This window comes from Galleria mellonella, unplaced genomic scaffold, assembly GCF_026898425.1.
Source record: "Galleria mellonella isolate WM207_F2 unplaced genomic scaffold, CSIRO_AGI_GalMel_v1 utg117, whole genome shotgun sequence".
Classification (NCBI taxonomy): domain Eukaryota; kingdom Metazoa; phylum Arthropoda; class Insecta; order Lepidoptera; family Pyralidae; genus Galleria; species Galleria mellonella.
Window position 1 is genome coordinate 4,825,991 of NW_026441980.1, and position 13,422 is coordinate 4,839,412.

The following is a 13,422-nucleotide window of genomic DNA, read 5'->3' on the forward strand; positions in this document are numbered from 1 at the left end:
AGGAAGATCATTCCACAACCTAATTGTTCGCGGAAGGAAGCTCCTCTGAAACCGCACTGTGCGTGATCATTGTGGTTCTAAGATGTAATGATAGATTATTTGCCGATGGCGAGCAATGCGATGGTGAAAGCGGTGTAACAATGATGGCTTTATTAGTACAACATGTACTTATAGTATTTTTTTAATAAATTTCAAAATTTGTCTATATTTTAAGTTTGTCATCATTACTCTTTAAAAGAGGAGATGCGAACTTTATTTAAAATAATTTATTAATATGTTAGACGATTATGTCACGAATTCTGAATGTTTCTATAGTTTTTTTTTTTTGCAATCGAAAGAATTTATTTTCATATTAATTTTATATTAATTACGTAACGAATGAAGCTATGATTACTTTTGTAGAGTAGAACTCTGCTTATTCCAAATCAAATCCAATAGTAAATCCAAAATTTTAGATTCTAAATTCAAATATTTTACTTAAATCTAATGTGGTTACGAAGCATTTCATCGACCAACAGTAAATTTTATCCTTTTTAAAATAAAAATAGCTTTCTCTTATTAATTATAATAATGTAAATATTCACAAATCGAGAGTAGAATAGAGATAAAAGTGTACTGAACGAAAAAACTATTTCATGAAGTAATAAATTCCTTTTTGTATTTATATGTACCATAATATTGTAAGTTATGAGTAATATTACTATTTTTTATTAATATATAAACCGAATTCTTGTCTGTAGTATTATTGTTTTCTGTGCTACATTGTGCACGTCTTCATAAATCTTTGTGTTGATTTATATCTCTGTTTTTTTTTTTTATAATATTCTTGTTTTTCTTTTTCATCTATTATAATATCTGACTATATGTACCCAAAATATTACTTGATTGACCGGAATGTAAGTGCAATTATCACAACTATGATGAAATAACATGTTTACTGAGGAACCACAATGAAGTCTCGCGAAAAAATAGCAAGGATTTAGTAGTAGTGTCTACCACAAGGAGTGACATGCTTGGGTACCTCTGTCCCACTTATGTTTTTGTCATGAAGCAGCTGTCTTTATTTTAGTCATTAACTGTCCACTGCTGAACATAAGCCTTTCCCATAAAGAAGGTTTTGCCAGTTGTTGCCACACTTGGCAGGCGAGTTGGTAACCGCAGTTAGGCTTTTAGAAATGTTTTGAGAGGGACGCTGCTGCCCATTCCTCTACTATTTAGTTCCTTTAATCGCCTCTTACGACACCCACAGGAAAAAAGTGATGGCCTATGCTATACCGGGACCACACGACCAATACGGCATAACACCTTACTTCTCAGTAATGGCAACGCATAAAGGATATCACAGACGGCACAATATACACTATTGTCAATGGTACTGTTTATATCTATAGGCAACGGTTACCACTTTCCATCAGGTGGGGCGTCGGCTTCTAAGCATTCTAAGTTGCATAAATAAAGAAAAAAAAAAAACAAATAAAGTAATTGTCGAATTAAACGTAGAATTTGTAAATAAAATATTTAAATAGTTATATATAGTCCAAGAGGGATGCGCAGCAGCGTCCGTCTTAAAATATCTCCAAAGTCTAACTGCGGTCGCCAATCCCCTGCCAAGCGTGGTAATTACTGGCATATCCCCTAAGGGGGAGGCTTATGTTCAGCACTGAACAGTTAAAAGCTGACATGACGATTATATAGTCCAGATTTCAGAAATTATTTGGAAAACTGTTTCAAAGGTTTAAATACTTTTTTAGGTTTTTTTGCTATATATCTAAACTTTCAAAGGTTTAGATATATAGCAATAAAATATAAATAATAACATAAAAATAAAAATAATATAGATAGCAAATAAAAACCCGCGGCTTCAATTGTCATAAAATAAAGCCGATGCATTTTTAATTCGTTTTAAAATAACTGTAGTGTAAAATTTAATATTGAAATTTAAAATTATATTCTGTACACAGTGGGACAACTCCCACAGAGTCTTAAGTGCGACATGAAAGAGCCATTAGGTATATTGTCATGATAAAATGCCTTATGCCATTCGCCTTCTGCATCACAATATATAGGATACGAATACTAGCTTTACATTTACTTACTTTACATTCGCAACTTCTGATTAATAACTATATTTTTTTATACTGCAAAGTTTGCGAACAAGCACACGACCCCTCTGATAGTAATAAATTGCGACTTCATTTGCATAGCTTAAATTTTAATGTATCTTAACTATTAGTCTAGAATGTAGTCTATCAGTTAACCAAAAAAATTCGAGTCGTTATGTAACAGACAGTTAGAGGTAACGAACATTAAAAAAAATATAACCGAATTGAGAACCAACTTCTTTTTGAAGTCAATTAAAAAATAATTATTATAATTGCCTTATAATCCCCGGCATAGAACAGGCCAACCTTTCCTTTTCCGTGGGTGTCGTAAGAGGCGGCTAAAGGAACTTAATGGTCGAGTACTCTTAAAATAACGCCAAACTGTAAAAAATTAAAAAAAATTTTTTTTTCATGCAACTTAGAATTCTAATTCAGAAATTCTACATCGCTCATACTTGTAGGATATCTATTTACATTTTTTTTTATACTACTTAGAATGGTAAACAAGCTGACGGCCCATAGAAAGTGAAGTGGCTGATAGAAAGTGGTAACCATCGCCTATAGTCATGAGCAGTACCATGGGCATAACAGAGTATACTGTTTCGCCCATGATACCCCCCATGCGTTGTCATTCCTGAAGACTAAGGTGTTATTCCTCTGTACCCAGTAAATTCACGCCACATCCTACCTTTCAAACCGAAACACAGCCATGTAAAAACAACTACTTCACGATAGAAACACGAATAGGACAGAGGTGTCCAGGCAAACGACTTCTGTACAAAGTCTCTCTCTGGTACAACCTGCCTGCCAAGTAAGGTAACTATAGGCAAAACCCCCTTTATCAGGAAGGTCTATATTCGGCAGTAGACAGTTTACGGCTGATATGATAATGACGATGAATGACAATAGTGTAATAACATTAAAAAGTTTATCATACGTGTCCTAAGGTGTGGCCTGATTTAGGGAATAGTCTAGGGAACGCCTTAAAAATAGTGTAGTTTTAGTGGATCGTTAATTTTATCTACGCCTTTATGATAGGTCAATAGACTTAGTGTTATGCGATACTAAACTAGTGATCCTATGTAAAAAAATATACCTATTTTTACTCAACTTTCTAAGAATGTAAGATAATGTATACCTGTAAAATCATTTGACTGACAATCAACGTACAGCCAAAATTACTAAGAATGGAACACAGACTTCTTTTATAAAGTAAGCATCCACTAATAAATTATTTTTAAAAATGTTTTACTTGAAGAAACATCAACGTTGAGGAAACAGAACACTACACATGAAAAGCCACGGGCAAAAGTTAGTTAATTACATAAACTTGTAAAATTGCTACATGAAACTCAAACGTACTACTAGACTCATCATTTAATACATCCTAATTACTAACCCTGTTATTCGTATATAATCCTAAAATTTATGTAATATAAAAATCTTGTATCACCCTGTTTGTGATCGCACTCCTCCAATACGGCTCGAAAGGTTTTTGTTTTTTTTTTTATATACACTATTTAAAAAAAAATTATAATTAAGTTTATTGAATAAAAAATATTTTTTATATTTACATAGTGTAATTTTAAAGCAATAAATTAGTAACTATAATCGTATAGTACGTACGTAGTATGTACATCGGTACATGGGAGATGTTAAAGAGAAATTGATCTTGTCTAATAAAAGTCATAACTTGGTTTCCCTACTTCTGAAGTTCATACGTATGAAGTTGCAGGCAAAAAGCTAGGATTTCCCTTACTTCTAGATTTCTAGGTACTTTTTAGGTTTCTAAATATAAATAATTCCATAATTTAATATAATATTAAAAATAAAATAGCTCATCGTTTAATTCATTTTATTTTCGATCGTAAAATTTTTCGTTCCACATATTCCGCAGTTGAATAGGATATGCAATGCCGAAATTGATGCAACATTTGACTAGTCATTTCTCATGGATTCATCCGTCTTACATTAGGTATGCCATAGATAAAATATTATAAAAGCGGATTAAAAGGGTTTAAAAGGGCATTCAAAGTAAAATTAAGAAAAAGATACGTCATGTGGAAAATTATACCGTAATGTAAACACACTCAAGGAGTAGGATGGACAAATGTAAAGAAACAATCTCAAAGCGAAATGTTCATTAAGCATTCGTTCACACAGACTCACGCAAAGGAGAACAGGTTTTGAGGGATTGGCAACAGTATCCCTTTTACAATATCATCAAACACGCCTGCCAAGCATAGCAACTACCGGTAAAGCCCCCTTATGGGATAGGCCCGTGTTTAGCGATGAACAGTTAATGGCTGAAATAGTATGGTATAGTAAATAGATTTCGAAACTATATATGATGTTTATCACCCATGTTTAATCAGCAGATAGCTCTAAAGTAGACATGAGTAATATCAGAACCGCTCCCATATCTATATATTGATTTCTTCAAGACATTGATAGCAGAAAAAAAGGTCCTCACGCAATTTGACATCGCTTATTACATACTTGTAGGATATCTATATACATTTTGTTTCTTTTTATACTACTTAGAATGGCAAACAAGCTGACGGCCCATCTGATGGAAAGTGGTACCGTCGCCTATAGACATGAGCAGTACCATGGACATAACAGAGTTTACTGTTTCGCATATGATACCCCCCATTCGTTGCCATTCCTGAGTACTCAGGTTTTGTTCCTCTGTACCCAGTAAATTCACGACATTTCGGTCAGATTCTTCATTCAACTTTGGATAACCAATACTTAATACATCCGTTTATTGGCGCATAATATAGATACTGTAACTATAATACACAGATATTGCTATATATTATCCACCTCTACTCTAGAGTCTAACAATGTCAAGGCCAAACGAGGTCAGCGACACAAAATCTTGATTCATTCATTACCAGCGTCTTAATTTAAATTCAGCTGTGGTTATCGAAATAACTTTGTACGTACTGAACTCGTTGAGTTAAGAAAGAAATTTACTTCCAATTCAATTACAAAATGGCTTATACAATGTATATAGGAATATGTAGGCAGTCTCCTTATACATTGGCATTCCTAAGAACTAAGATATTATGGCTCCATACTCTGTAATTTAATTGCTATATCCTTTCCTCGCCTATGGGATGGGATAGATATATCCGAGCAGTATGTACTTTAAAACTTTCCCATATTTTAAGGTCTTATACAAGAGGGTTATGTTAAGATGGGTCAAAAACAAATGCAATTTATTCATGTCATTGTTCATATGGCACATAGTTTTACCAATTTGGTACCTTTTTTAAATTCTTTTTTATATGAGCCATTGACCGTCAAAATGATGATGATGGTGATGAAATTATAAGAAGTAATTTAGTACTCGTATTACTATTAATTTGTTACATTTACTTATTTATAATAATACTAGCTGTTGCTCGCGGCTATACAAGCGTGGTGTTTCCTATTCCTTTCTTAGTGGATGATACGTTATTAAAGAAACATATTTTATATACTTACTGCTTTCTAGACTTAGTCGTTTCGGTCGTGTATTGACAGAAACGATTTTATAAGTATATAAGTATAAATATATGTACTTTTATATTTATAAAATAAATCTTATTAAATTCAATCTTGCATTAGTCGTGTGGCGACTAAGGAAGTTTGAGGGATAGGCAACGGCATCTCTCTTAAAAGATCTCTAAAATTTAACTGCGGGTACCAATCCGCCTGTCAAGCGTGGCAACTACTGGCAAAACCCCCCAAGGGGGAAGCTTATATTCAGCAGTGGACAGTTAAAAGCTGATATAATGATATGATATAATTCAACCTTGTTCAATCAGTATTGTTCTATCATATAATCAAATTTAGTTGCTAAAAGCCCATGTAAATTATATAGCGACGACCATATTTTATTTAATTTTATTCCACCCCGCACCGTACGTAACATAATGAAACACGATAAACCCTGACTCTGCTAATTGACAGTCTCACCTAACTAATTACTTAACTATTGGTTAGTCAAAACCAAAGGTAGAAATCAAATTCACAAGTCCAATAATGAACCTTGTTTTATATTAAACATTTTTGAAAGTTACTTATTATTTGAGGGATGTTTTCACCAATGAAACAAAAGTCGAAAAACTGCAAGAATTTTGAGACATATTATTTAAGTGTTGAGTTACTATGGAAGACTCGAAATGATATGTCTTTTTTAAATTTAGTTTCAGAAATTTCTTTACATAAATGATTTTTTTTTATATGCGAATTAACCCTTCTTTACATGTTTTTTTTTTATTGGTGAAATAAATTAAGGTGATATAATTCATGTTCAAAATTAAGAGAAAAATGGTTAAAAAATAAATTTGACAGCTATGTTTTTTTTCTGCAATGGACATTGAAAAGGTATCCAGACATGATCAATTTAAAGTGAACTTGTTCTTTTAAATAATTTTTGGGCATTCAATGTTATGATGGAAATTTCCACCATTATGCAAAAAAGAGTTAGAATGGCAATCAAGCTGACTTCCCACTTGATGGAAAATGGTGACCGTCGCTTATAGACATGAACAGTACCATAGACAAAACAGTATACTGTATCGCCCATAGTACTCCTCATGCGTTGCTATTCCTAATAATGTAATGTAGAACGACCCCCCCACTAGATGGAGTGACGACCTCAAATTTATTGCAAGGAGTCAGTGGATGCAGGTGACTCAGGACCATTCCTTATGGCTATCTATAGTGAAAGCCGTTAACTGTCAATTGTTGAACATAGGCCTTCTCTTTGGAGGTTTTGTCAGTAGTTGCCACGTTTGGCAGGAGGGTTTGCAAACGTAGTTTGGCTTTGGCGATGTTTTAACAGAGGCACTGCCGCCCATCCTTTGACCATTAAAATCCGTTAGTCGCCTCTTACGAGAAAGGAAGGGTTCTTATGGTTGAAAATGAAATAGTAACCCCGCCTGCGCTAACGGGATACACTGGCGGAGCACCAGTGAAGGGTGATAGATGAGAATGCAAACAAGCCAGTTAGCCCATCATGATGAATTCATCAGGAATTAACCATGATAGTTTCCAGGGGGAACCGCGAGGAGGTCGACTTGGTTGGGTATATTGCTAGCAATGGGATTCTTTGTCTCCATTACTAACAATCCCTTTCCCCTCTAGAAAGGAAGGGTTAACCCGTTCTATTCTGAAACCACACGATAGTTTAAAACTTCAACTACGTACAAAGTAGTCTGACAATGAACTAAAAGGTATAATAAAAGTAAACACATGGTGTTGAATAAAAGAGCAGAAAAATACCCCTTAGTGATAGAGCGGCGCACGTGAAAGACTATATAAAATATAATAAAAGAATAAATAAACACAAAATACAAACCAATAACAATAAATTGGATAATTCAAACCCACAGTACAACCAAACGGAAAGCCCATAAGAAACGCGATCATATTATAAATAGTCTTTTAGAATTGCCTTTGGGATCTTACAGGTATAGCATCTTGAAAGCAATATCTCACTTATTTTATCATTGTCTTCATAAAAGATTGTAGGTACTGATTTTCAAGCGACTTCAAAAAGAAGGAGCTAATCAATTCGGTTATATTTTTTTTTATATTTGTTACCTTTTAACTCTATTAGTTGTGAGCCGATTTAGAAAATTATTTTTTATCTAATAGGATATATTTACAGGTTGAAATCCTATAGAAATTTTATCAAAATCAATCAGTAGTTTTGTTTTTAAATCAAAATAACTAGTTATTTTTTTATAATGGCAAACAAGCTGACGGCCCACCTGATGGAAAGTGGTAACCGTCGCCTATAGACATGAGCAGTACCATGGACACAACAGAGTATACTGTTTCGCCCATGATACCCCCCATGCGTTGCCATTCCTGAGGACTGAGGTGTTATTCCTCTGTACTCTGTAAATTCACGCTATATGCCACCCTTCAACCGAAACACAGCTATGCAAACACAACCGCTGCCACAGTCATCTCTTACCGCCTAACAGCTTAACCAGGTAGAAAGGTATTGTTAGTAATAGAGACTAACAGTCCTATTGTTGATAATATAGCCTACCAGGTCGAACTTCACGCGGTAGCCCTTGGAAACCATCATGGTTTATTCTACATGAATTCGTTATGATGAGAGACTGACTTGTTTTCATCCTCACCTATCGCCCTTTACTCATGCACCATCAGCGTATACCGATTGCGTAGGGGGAGCTACCATTACATTTTCACACATAAAAAAAAATAGTTCAGAAATTTACCATACATATAAGTATTTTATTATAAGAAGAATTCGCAATTCGTTAAACTATTAATCCTTACGTAGCCAGTTAAATACAATATTATTACAATACAATGTTATCATGAATGATTCATGTCTTGTTTATTCTTAAAACAAGTATTTTCATTTTTGCAATTGGGGAGACAGTAAACTCTTATATCTTTACTGACGATATTCTGAAACTTTGAATATAGTTATATATATATACTAATGACTATTAAACTACGATTCTATTGAAAAGTTTAAATCAAAGTTAATTCTAGATCTTTCAAAGTAAATTATTCACTTCCAAAACTTACAAAATTTATCTATCTACTCGAGATTTAGAGTTAGTGAGTTTTCGCACGATCTACTAAAATCATAATTCAACCTTTTCAACTTCACGTCGAGATAAAATAAAGGCTGTGGAGAGTTAAACTCGTTATCCCGACCAATGGTCCATGAAAAATCTACCAAATCACGCCGCTGGTGGTTTTGAACGATATGACGTTTACCGTTCGCAGTCCATTCAGATCTCCAGTCCGAGTATGAAATATACAATTTTACAGGTATTGATTTGTGTTTACACTTCGGTTAAAAGTAATAATAAAAGATTGATTATTACTTTTAATATATTAAAAGTAATAATCAAATATATGGTCACACTGATAGTGAACGGATGGCTCTTATGACTTATCTAAATTGTCCAGAGAAAAAGCGCACCGAAAACAGCAAGGGAGAAAAGGAATCCCTAGTAATGGGGTTTAACAGCCCCATTGCTAATAATATGCCCCATCGGTATCTATATACGTGATCTATCGTTGTTAATTCCTAGTGACTTCATTCTCATGTATCGTACACTTACTGGTTTTTCACTAGTATTTATTGACAGGATTCATTCAATTGTTACAAAATTTATATAATAATTATCATAATTGAATGTGTAATTGTGAATAAGCTTTAAATATACGGACAAGTCGAGAACTTTAGAAAATCACCATTTTAAAATGGTGAATTCTTAGTAACTTTCATTTGTTTCAATTTCATTTCATTCAAAATTTCTATTTTAAGGTGTTGCGGATACCTATGGGCGACGGTAGTTACGTACCATCATCATCATCCGATGAACCACACGTTTGTATTATAAAAAAAACGCATGTTCGATACTTTCTGATTTATGGCATCTTAGCGTAAAACTATCAAGTCGATCTCCGCGCGGTCTTTTCTGGAAACAGTCAGTTCATTCTTTTTTTTTTATTTTATTTTATACAAAAATCCACAGCTCTTAAAAAATAACTTACAAGCTAAGTCTCTTATGAATACAGCCAATAACAGATTTTATTTATACAAACAAAAATTTTTATTTCAAAGCGAGGTAGGCAAGTTAGAGTAAGTAAATGCAAGTAATATAAGCACATGTATGAAAGAAACCATATATAATAGTGAGTGTCCATAAAGTTAAGTTAACTGATAATTCTGAACACATCAAAGGTCAAATGACCAGAATTTGATGTCGTTTATCATCCCTCAGAGATACCTAGTACACTGGCCTGTGTAACAATAACGCAAGCAAGTCTATCCCAGTAAGTCGCGGACGTAATTAGTACTAAATGAAAATATTTTTTATGTAAAAACTTTTATGAAAGTCTTCAAATAACGTTCTAAATTTACATTTCACGAGATTCCCTCGAGTGTTTTTAATAAGTTTTATAATTTATAAATGAAAAGCTACTACATTTTTTCATTATTAATATAGTTTAATATTACATCACAATGATTAATTTTATAACGCATTAGTATTTTTTTTTATTTATAAATAATATAATTAAAATTTTTTAGAAAAAAATTTTAAGTTACAAGAAATAACACCATGTATTGCTGTGTTATTTCTTGTAACTTAAAAAAATGTTCGTGTGTCGTGATGAAATTCATCACAAATTCTATATTTTCTGTGTGCATAATACGCGAAATCATCGTCAATACCGAATCAATTTCAATAATACTCTTTTCAATTAAGAGGATTTACTTCTTATCGCTATATTAATTTTGCCGCCTATGAAGCTATTATTGTATGGAGCAAAATATTGCTGCTAGCAAGGAAATTTCTGCCGGTTATTACACTTAACTGCGTTCTACTCATAAATTCAAATATTTTGAATCTACCATATCAGCCGTTAACTGTCCACTGCTGAACTTAGGTCTCCCCCACGAGGATGGTTTGTCAGTAGTTGCCACGATTGGCAGGTGGTTAGCAACCGGGGTGAGGCTTTTGTCATGTTTTAAGAGGGATGCTGCTGCTCATCTCTTGACCATTAAATCCTCTTAGCCGCCTCTTACGACACCCACAGGAAAGAAAGGGTTGGCCTATTCTATGCCGGGACCATACGAAGAATTTTGAATCTAACATTTGTATAATATCTATCAGTTCATGTAATATATCTATTATTATCGGTAAAGATCTCTCTATGATATAAGACCGTCATTGTATGTTAATGCAATAAAGATTTACAACGACAACAACGACGTTTCATTCATTTAAAATAAGAATAGTAGGATGAGTAAACTCGCTCAGTTAGCCCATCGTGATGAAATCAACAGTAAATCAATCACGATGGTTTCCAGGGGGAACCGCGTGGAGGTCGACCCAATATATGGGTATATTGCTAGCAGTGAGTTTACTAATCATTTATTCCATTATTAACAATTCTTGCTCCCCCGTAAACTCGCTGTTTATTTTATCAAACAATATCTACTTGTATTTTTAAAACTTATGTTCATTTTCATGTTCAGTGTAAGGCGAAACTTTTTGACGCAAAGCCCCGAACGCCCCCTGAAGAAGACTTCCAGATAAATTCGAAACAATTATCGAAAACGACAAAAACAAAGTGAGTTCATTAATTTCCTTTTACGTATGTATATTATAGACCATATTTATTTGTTGATATTTATTTACTTTATAATTTAACGTTAGAAACTGTACAATTATGTGACGATATTTTGTAAAATATCATCCAATTAGTATTACATAACGTGGCTTCTATCAATTAAGAATGCACTTAATTAATTGTAAGGACTTCTAAAAGCAATATAACGATATATAACGCTGTAAAATACATTTAATTTTTAATGTGTAATAATAATTTAAATTACATAAAATTATATTATTATATTATTTTTCGCAGTATTTTTATAAAATGTAAATATTTGCATGTCTACATCGTCTAAGGCAATTAAACAGGTGCCAAACTTAGTACTACGTAGCGTTTGTTAGTAATTTTAAAACTGTTTAATTCAAATAGATAGACTCATGCATTTTATTTCATATGACTGTAACGCATAATAATTTTTCCCAATAGGAGTCGCTAAGAGAATGCGATGCCAATACTTGACTACGATTTGAAGATCCGATGTACTCCGAAGAATCAGAATTCAATTTTGCACATACATGTTATTTGGCATTGAGAAGGACATAAGCTATTGTTAATCTCCGTTATGTGAACAAAGTTGTGAGCATAACTAGTTATTTAGACATTTACATGATTAATAGTACAGGCTTAGAATGTAGGTAGAAACAAGGGTTGTCACGAGTTCAATAGTGAAAAAAATCTTTAGTAAATTATAGTTACTATCAATTTTTTACTAATTTTAATCCTTTCAGAATATATCAAAATAATATACTAATTAAATTATTTCCATTGCCTTAATTATTTTAATATTTTAAGAATACGTAAATATCAGTGTAATATTGTATGATAATACATACGTATTAACTTTACAATTATTTTTTATTTTTATTTGTCTATATAATTTTTTTCATTAAAAATATCGGCTATTAACTAAATATCAATTAATAATAGATTTTTTTTATTTAATTTATAAAAAGAAAATATTTTTCTATTTCATTTATATTTTGTTATATTTGAAGTGGCTTTTTTATTGTTGTACTCGTAGTTATGTACATATGCGATATCTTAAACAACAGTGAACCGGTTTTGATTATTTTTCTATTTAAAATATTTTTTCCTTACATTAAAATAATAATTAATATTTATTTTGTGGAGAAATATAAATACTTTTTTGTAAATATAAATTTATGTATCATTTATTATTATTCACATCACAGAATCAAGGTAGTTGCCTCGAGAACAAAGTAATAATTAGTATAGTATTGAATTTATGTGCTATTAAATATAATTATGCTAATAATATATTCCAAGGAGTACCAGCTCATACTGTGATCGTAAAATTATAATGAAAATTACTTACATTAATAAAAGATAAATTATAAACTTACTTACAAGATTTCTGCCTCCTCTTGTTTATTTAAAACATTTAAAAGTCATCAAACACATTGTAAACAAAACAAAATACTCACTTTTTAACAAAAAGAAAAAATTTAAAACAAGAAAAAATTTTTTTCACTACAATAAGTTTAGAAAACTTTTTCTATGAGTTAAATTAAACGTTGTACTGATTAAAACAATTATTCAATTCAAGTCACATCGTGTAAAAACATTTTTACTAACATAACTTATAGTGTTCTGGAACTTAAAATTAGTTTCACGTTAGCAGTTTCGGGAGCGAGAGACAGTTACGTTCGCGCGGGCGGTCACAACCGCGTTGACTCGACAAGTGGTCCACGCAAGTTGTAGAAGGAACGTTCCCGCCGCATTGCAATCGCTATCCTACGATTATTGCGAACCGATCGCAAATTTTTATATAACATCCCGACATGTTATCAAGATGAAATTATTAGCTTTTATTTATTATCCCTCGTCTTCTATGCGTGTGTATTTTGAGCCAACAAAATAAAGTACTTCTAGATAACGTATTAAAATGAATCATACATCAGATTTTAAGTTAAACCTTTAAGAACACAACTATGATAACTGTATCTAATATGCTGTAAAATTTTTTTTTAATGCCGGAGCAAAGAAATTAATAGACAAAAAAAAAATAACCTCCTAGCGGGTACTGACAAAATTTTTAACAAAAAAATACTCTCATAATCCTATCGTCCTATACTTTTTTTTGGTAGATGAAAATGAAATGGTAACCCCGCCTGCGCTA

General features: G+C 32.4%; 1 protein-coding gene across 3 annotated transcripts in view; it reads right to left on the bottom strand.

Annotated features, from left to right (window-relative positions):
• LOC113511665 (cardioacceleratory peptide receptor-like) overlaps window positions 1–12,996 on the bottom strand; it is a 157,976-nt gene extending 144,980 nt beyond the window's left edge. For 2 of the 3 annotated variants that reach the window (XM_052896702.1, XM_052896690.1), the window contains exon 1: window positions 12,651–12,996. The gene's annotated coding sequence lies outside the window, so the exon portion shown is untranslated. Of the gene's footprint in view, window positions 1–12,646 lie in introns of all 3 variants that reach the window. The other variant, XM_052896694.1, reaches the window with a different exon arrangement.
• Window positions 12,997–13,422: the final 426 nt, after the last annotated feature.